Source organism: Tachypleus tridentatus, chromosome 12 (genome assembly GCF_004210375.1).
Source record: "Tachypleus tridentatus isolate NWPU-2018 chromosome 12, ASM421037v1, whole genome shotgun sequence".
NCBI lineage: Eukaryota > Metazoa > Arthropoda > Merostomata > Xiphosura > Limulidae > Tachypleus > Tachypleus tridentatus.
In genome coordinates, this window is record NC_134836.1 from 110,791,962 (window position 1) to 110,800,942 (window position 8,981).

General features: G+C 34.2%; 2 protein-coding genes across 9 annotated transcripts in view; both read right to left on the reverse strand.

Annotated features, from left to right (window-relative positions):
- The window catches only part of LOC143235329 (exocyst complex component 6-like), a 189,465-nt gene that overhangs the window by 45,085 nt on the left and 135,399 nt on the right, over positions 1-8,981 (reverse strand). The gene's annotated exons all lie outside the window — the stretch shown is intronic.
- LOC143235328 (exocyst complex component 6-like) overlaps positions 1-8,981 on the reverse strand; it is a 95,943-nt gene that overhangs the window by 40,791 nt on the left and 46,171 nt on the right. The window lies entirely within an intron of this gene.

The following is an 8,981-nucleotide window of genomic DNA, read 5'->3' on the forward strand; positions in this document are numbered from 1 at the left end:
AATGGAATCAAGAGAACACTATGATATTACACTTGTATGGAGATCAAGAGAACACTATGTTATTACACTTGTATGGGATCAAGAGAACACTATGATATTACACTTGTATGGAGATCAAGAGAACACTATGATATTACACTTGTATGGAGATCAAGAGAACACTATGTTATTACACTTGTATGGAGATCAAGAGAACACTATGTTATTACACTTGTATGGAGATCAAGAGAACACTATGTTATTACACTTGTATGGAGATCAAGAGAACACTATGTTATTACACTTGTATGGAGATCAAGAGAACACTATGTTATTACACTTGTATGGAGATCAAGAGAACACTATGATATTACACTTGTATGGAGATCAAGAGAACACTATGTTATTACACTTGTATGGAGATCAAGAGAACACTATGATATTACACTTGTATGGAGATCAAGAGAACACTATGATATTACACTTGTATGGAGATCAAGAGAACACTATGGGGATATTACACTTGTATGGAGATCAAGAGAACACTATGGAGATCAAGAGAACACTATTACACTTGTATGGAGATCAAGAGAACACTATGTTATTACACTTGTATGGAGATCAAGAGAACACTATGTTATTACACTTGTATGGAGATCAAGAGAACACTATGTTATTACACTTGTATGGAGATCAAGAGAACACTATGTTATTACACTTGTATGGAGATCAAGAGAACACTATGATATTACACTTGTATGGGGATCAAGAGAACACTATGTTATTACACTTGTATGGGGATCAAGAGAACACTATGAGAACACTATTACACTTGTATGGAGATCAAGAGAACACTATGTTATTACACTTGTATGGAGATCAAGAGAACACTATGTTATTACACTTGTACAAGAGAACACTTGTATTACACTTGGGAGATCAAGAGAACACTATGTTATTACACTTGTATGGAGATCAAGAGAACACTATGATATTACACTTGTATGGAGATCAAGAGAACACTATGTTATTACACTTGTATGGAGATCAAGAGAACACTATGTTATTACACTTGTATGGAGATCAAGAGAACACTATGTTATTACACTTGTATGGAGATCAAGAGAACACTATGTTATTACACTTGTATGGAGATCAAGAGAACACTATGATATTACACTTGTATGGAGATCAAGAGAACACTATGTTATTACACTTGTATGGAGATCAAGAGAACACTATGATATTACACTTGTATGGAGAGAACACTATGATATTACACTTGTATGGAGATCAAGAGAACACTATGATATTACACTTGTATGGAGATCAAGAGAACACTATGTTATTACACTTGTATGGAGATCAAGAGAACACTATGTTATTACACTTGTATGGAGATCAAGAGAACACACTTGTATGGGATCAAGAGAACACTATTACACTTGTATGGAGATCAAGAGAACACTATGATATTACACTTGTATGGAGATCAAGAGAACACTATGTTATTACACTTGTATGGAGATCAAGAGAACACTATGTTATTACACTTGTATGGGGATCAAGAGAACACTATGTTATTACACTTGTATGGGGATCAAGAGAACACTATGTTATTACACTTGTATGGGGATCAAGAGAACACTATGTTATTACACTTGTATGGGATCAAGAGAACACTATGTTATTACACTTGTATGGAGATCAAGAGAACACTGTTATTACACTTGTATGGGGATCAAGAGAACACTATGTTATTACACTTGTATGGGGATCAAGAGAACACTATGTACACTTGTATGGAGATCAAGAGAACACTATGATATTACACTTGTATGGGGATCAAGAGAACACTATGTTATTACACTTGTATGGAGATCAAGAGAACACTATGATATTACACTTGTATGGAGATCAAGAGAACACTATGATTACACTTGTATGGAGATCAAGAGAACACTATGTTATTACACTTGTATGGAGATCAAGAGAACACTATGTTATTACACTTGTATGGAGATCAAGAGAACACTATGTTATTACACTTGTATGGAGATCAAGAGAACACTATGTTATTACACTTGTATGGAGATCAAGAGAACACTATGTTATTACACTTGTATGGAGATCAAGAGAACACTATGATATTACACTTGTATGGGGATCAAGAGAACACTATGTTATTACACTTGTATGGAGATCAAGAGAACACTATGATATTACACTTGTATGGAGATCAAGAGAACACTATGATATTACACTTGTATGGAGATCAAGAGAACACTATGATATTACACTTGTATGGAGATCAAGAGAACACTATGTTATTACACTTGTATGGAGATCAAGAGAACACTATGTTATTACACTTGTATGGAGATCAAGAGAACACTATGTTATTACACTTGTATGGAGATCAAGAGATTACACTTGTATGGAGATATTACACTATGTTATTACACTTGTATGGAGATCAAGAGAACACTATGTTATTACACTTGTATGGAGATCAAGAGAACACTATGTTATTACACTTGTATGGAGATCAAGAGAACACTATGTTATTACACTTGTATGGATCAAGAGAACACTATGATCAATCAAGAGAACACTATGTTATTACACTTGTATGGATCAAGATCAAGAGAGACTACTGTTATTACACTTGTATGGAGATCAAGAGAACACTATGTTATTACACTTGTATGGGGATCAAGAGAACACTATGTTATTACACTTGTATGGAGATCAAGAGAACACTATGTTATTACACTTGTATGGAGATCAAGAGAACACTATGTTATTACACTTGTATGGAGATCAAGAGAACACTATGTATATTACACTTGTATGGAGATCAAGAGAACACTATGTGGTTACACTTGTATGGGGATCAAGAGAACACTTATTACACTTGTATGGGGATCAAGAGAACACTATGTTATTACACTTGTATGGAGATCAAGAGAACACTATGTTATTACACTTGTATGGGGATCAAGAGAACACTATGTTATTACACTTGTATGGAGATCAAGAGAACACTATGATATTACACTTGTATGGAGATCAAGAGAACACTGTTATTACACTTGTATGGAGATCAAGAGAACACTGTTATTACACTTGTATGGAGATCAAGAGAACACTATGTTATTACACTTGTATGGAGATCAAGAGAACACTGTTATTACACTTGTATGGGGATCAAGAGAACACTATGTTATTACACTTGTATGGGGATCAAGAGAACACTATGTTATTACACTTGTATGGGGATCAAGAGAACACTATGTTATTACACTTGTATGGAGATCAAGAGAACACTATGTTATTACACTTGTATGGGGATCAAGAGAACACTATGTTATTACACTTGTATGGGGATCAAGAGAACACTATGTTATTACACTTGTATGGGGATCAAGAGAACACTATGTTATTACACTTGTATGGAGATCAAGAGAACACTATGTTATTACACTTGTATGGAGATCAAGAGAACACTATGTTATTACACTTGTATGGGATCAAGATCAAGAGAACACTATGTTATTACACTTGTATGGAGATCAAGAGAACACTATGTTATTACACTTGTATGGAGATCAAGAGAACACTATGTTATTACACTTGTATGGAGATCAAGAGAACACTATGTTATTACACTTGTATGGATCAAGAGAACACTATGATATTACACTTGTATGGAGATCAAGAGAACACTATGTTATTACACTTGTATGGAGATCAAGAGAACACTATGTTATTACACTTGTATGGAGATCAAGAGAACACTATGATATTACACTTGTATGGAGATCAAGAGAACACTATGTTATTACACTTGTATGGACACACTATGTATTACACTTGTATGGGATCAAGAGAACACTATGTTATTACACTTGTATGGAGATCAAGAGAACACTATGTTATTACACTTGTATCAAGAGAACACTATGTTATTACACTTGTATGGAGATCAAGAGAACACTATGATATTACACTTGTATGGAGATCAAGAGAACACTATGTTATTACACTTGTATGGAGATCAAGAGAACACTATGTTATTACACTTGTATGGGGATCAAGAGAACACTATGTTATTACACTTGTATGGAGATCAAGAGAACACTATGTTATTACACTTGTATGGGGATCAAGAGAACACTATGTTATTACACTTGTATGGAGATCAAGAGAACACTATGTTATTACACTTGTATGGAGATCAAGAGAACACTATGTTATTACACTTGTATGGGGAGATCAAGAGAACACTATGTTATTACACTTGTATGGGGATCAAGAGAACACTATGTTATTACACTTGTATGGAGATCAAGAGAACACTATGTTATTACACTTGTATGGAGATCAAGAGAACACTATGTTATTACACTTGTATGGAGATCAAGAGAACACTATGTTATTACACTTGTATGGAGATCAAGAGAACACTATGTTATTACACTTGTATGGAGATCAAGAGAACACTATGATATTACACTTGTATGGAGATCAAGAGAACACTATGTTATTACACTTGTATGGGGATCAAGAGAACACTACACTATGATATTACACTTGTATGGAGATCAAGAGAACACTATGTTATTACACTTGTATGGAGATCAAGAGAACACTATGTTATTACACTTGTATGGAGATCAAGAGAACACTATGTTATTACACTTGTATGGAGATCAAGAGAACACTATGATATTACACTTGTATGGAGATCAAGAGAACACTATGTTATTACACTTGTATCAAGAGATCAAGAGAACACTATGTTATTACACTTGTATGGAGATCAAGAGAACACTATGTTATTACACTTGTATGGAGATCAAGAGAACACTATGTTATTACACTTGTATGGGGATCAAGAGAACACTATGTTATTACACTTGTATGGGGATCAAGAGAACACTATGTTATTACACTTGTATGGGGATCAAGAGAACACTATGTTATTACACTTGTATGGGGATCAAGAGAACACTATGTTATTACACTTGTATGGGGATCAAGAGAACACTATGTTATTACACTTGTATGGAGATCAAGAGAACACTATGGAGATCAAGAGAACACTATTTACACTTGTATGGAGATCAAGAGAACACTATGTTATTACACTTGTATGGAGATCATCAACACTAGATTACACTTGTATGGAGATCAAGAGAACACTATGTTATTACACTTGTATGGAGATCAAGAGAACACTATGTTATTACACTTGTATGGAGATCAAGAGAACACTATGTTATTACACTTGTATGGAGATCAAGAGAACACTATGTTATTACACTTGTATGGAGATCAAGAGAACACTATGTTATTACACTTGTATGGAGATCAAGAGAACACTATGTTATTACACTTGTATGGAGATCAAGAGAACACTATGTTATTACACTTGTATGGAGATCAAGAGAACACTATGTTATTACACTTGTATGGATCAAGAGAACACTATGTTATTACACTTGTATGGAGATCAAGAGAACACTATGTTATTACACTTGTATGGGGATCAAGAGAACACTATGATATTACACTTGTATGGAGATCAAGAGAACACTATGTTATTACACTTGTATGGAGATCAAGAGAACACTATGTTATTACACTTGTATGGGGATCAAGAGAACACTATGTTATTACACTTGTATGGAGATCAAGAACACTATGAATTACACTTGTATGGAGATCAAGAGAACATGATATTACACTTGTATGGAGATCAAGAGAACACTATGTTATTACACTTGTATGGAGATCAACAGAACACTATGTTATTACACTTGTATGGAGATCAAGAGAACACTATGTTATTACACTTGTATGGAGATCAAGAGAACACTATGTTATTACACTTGTATGGGGATCAAGAGAACACTATGATATTACACTTGTATGGGGATCAAGAGAACACTATGTTATTACACTTGTATGGAGATCAAGAGAACACTATGTTATTACACTTGTATGGAGATCAAGAGAACACTATGATATTACACTTGTATGGAGATCAAGAGAACACTATGATATTACACTTGTATGGGGATCACACTTGTATAGGGATCAAGAGAACACTATGTTATTACACTTGTATGGAGATCAAGAGAACACTATGTTATTACACTTGTATGGAGATCAAGAGAACACTATGTTATTACACTTGTATGGAGATCAAGAGAACACTATGTTATTACACTTGTATGGAGATCAAGAGAACACTATGATATTACACTTGTATGGAGATCAAGAGAACACTATGTTATTACACTTGTATGGAGATCAAGAGAACACTATGTATTACACTTGTATGGAGATCAAGAGAACACTATGATATTACACTTGTATGGATCAAGAGAACACTATGATATTACACTTGTATGGATCAAGAGAACACTATGATATTACACTTGTATGGAGATCAAGAGAACACTATGATATTACACTTGTATGGAGATCAAGAGAACACTGTTATTACACTTGTATGGGGATCAAGAGAACACTATGTTATTACACTTGTATGGAGATCAAGAGAACACTATGTTATTACACTTGTATGGAGATCAAGAGAACACTATGTTATTACACTTGTATGGAGATCAAGAGAACACTATGTTATTACACTTGTATGGAGATCAAGAGAACACTATGTTATTACACTTGTATGGAGATCAAGAGAACACTATGATATTACACTTGTATGGAGATCAAGAGAACACTATGATATTACACTTGTATGGGGATCAAGAGAACACTATGTTATTACACTTGTATGGGGATCAAGAGAACACTATGTTATTACACTTGTATGGGGATCAAGAGAACACTATGTATATTACACTTGTATGGAGATCAAGAGAACACTATGATATTACACTTGTATGGGGATCAAGAGAACACTATGTTATTACACTTGTATGGAGATCAAGAGAACACTATGTTATTACACTTGTATGGGGATCAAGAGAACACTATGTATTACACTTGTATGGAGATCAAGAGAACACTATTATTACACTTGTATGGGGATCAAGAGAACACTATGTTATTACACTTGTATGGAGATCAAGAGAACACTATGTTATTACACTTGTATGGAGATCAAGAGAACACTATGATTTACACTTGTATGGGAATCAAGAGAACACTATGATATTACACTTGTATGGAGATCAAGAGAACACTGTTATTACACTTGTATGGGGATCAAGAGAACACTATGATATTACACTTGTATGGAGATCAAGAGAACACTATGTTATTACACTTGTATGGAGATCAAGAGAACACTATGATATTACACTTGTATGGAGATCAAGAGAACACTATGTTATTACACTTGTATGGAGATCAAGAGAACACTATGATATTACACTTGTATGGAGATCAAGAGAACACTATGTTATTACACTTGTATGGGGATCAAGAGAACACTATGTTATTACACTTGTATGGAGATCAAGGAGATCAAGAAACACTATGTTATTACACTTGTATGGAGATCAAGAGAACACTATGATATTACACTTGTATGGAGATCAAGAGAACACTATGTTATTACACTTGTATGGAGATCAAGAGAACACTATGTTATTACACTTGTATGGAGATCAAGAGAACACTATGTTATTACACTTGTATGGAGATCAAGAGAACACTATGATATTACACTTGTATGGAGATCAAGAGAACACTGTTATTACACTTGTATGGAGATCAAGAGAACACTATGTTATTACACTTGTATGGAGATCAAGAGAACACTATGATATTACACTTGTATGGAGATCAAGAGAACACTATGATATTACACTTGTAGGGGGATCAAGAGAACACTATGTTATTACACTTGTATGGAGATCAAGAGAACACTATGTTATTACACTTGTATGGAATCAAGAGAACACTTTGTTATTACACTTGTATTCATTACACCTTTTATTAATTGTGGTTCAAGAGAATCACTATCATTCATTTGACACTTGTATGGCCAGATCAAGAGAACACTATGACATTACACTTGTAAGGCAAACTTCAGGTGACTAACGCTACTGTTTGAACTACGACGGTGGTTCTTGAACTTACCTGTTAGTCTTCCTGGCAGGTTATGACCATTACCTTTTGCTAGAGTAAATACCTTACAACTTCTTATACTCTGCCTTCTATTTTAACATTGTAGACTAGGTGTCAACATTGGTTTTATACTTTGTTGTTTTACCTTCATTTCCATTTATGTCTATTACTACATTTATTTATTTATTTTTTTTACATTTTTACCGAATGTCTGGCACAGATAGCCTCACTGCTTTGTGCCATAAAACACTAAATCAATCAATCAAACCAAAAGGTGACATTATCAGCAGGTTTTAGAAATGTTTCCTGTTAAGAAAGAGACTAAGGATGACAGGAATCACTCAAAGCTTTAATTTCATCCAAATTAGAACAAAAACTTTGAAAGTTTCACTGTATGAAATTATCCATTTTTAATTAGATGGAGGAGTATTGGGTGAAGAACTCTTCTGCTTGCAACCACATTGCTTTTTTGTAGTGGGAGGTCTCTTGACCTCCTAGTAACCTGGAGTTATTTATGCATATCTCTGTCAGCAGAAGCAGATTCAAGTGACAAAGAGTGTGAATGAATAATTGTTCTGCATCTGGTTAAATAACGTTGTTTACAATACAAAAATGTTCTTCCTCTTTCACCTACATAAGGCAAGAATGGAAAAGAGGGATAAGAAACACCATGATGCAGTGAGGGTCAAGTTGACAACTGTATGTATCAAGGTCTTTACAACCACAACAGGCACACAACAAAGAATTATGACAAGATTATAACTTTGTATGTTCACACCTTTGACACTGGAAACATCTGAGAAGGTTAGGAACATATGACTATATTTTCTAGTAGTAGAAATATCCTCTCATGATAGAAGCATGAGATGTGGTGATGTAAATGTCAAAAT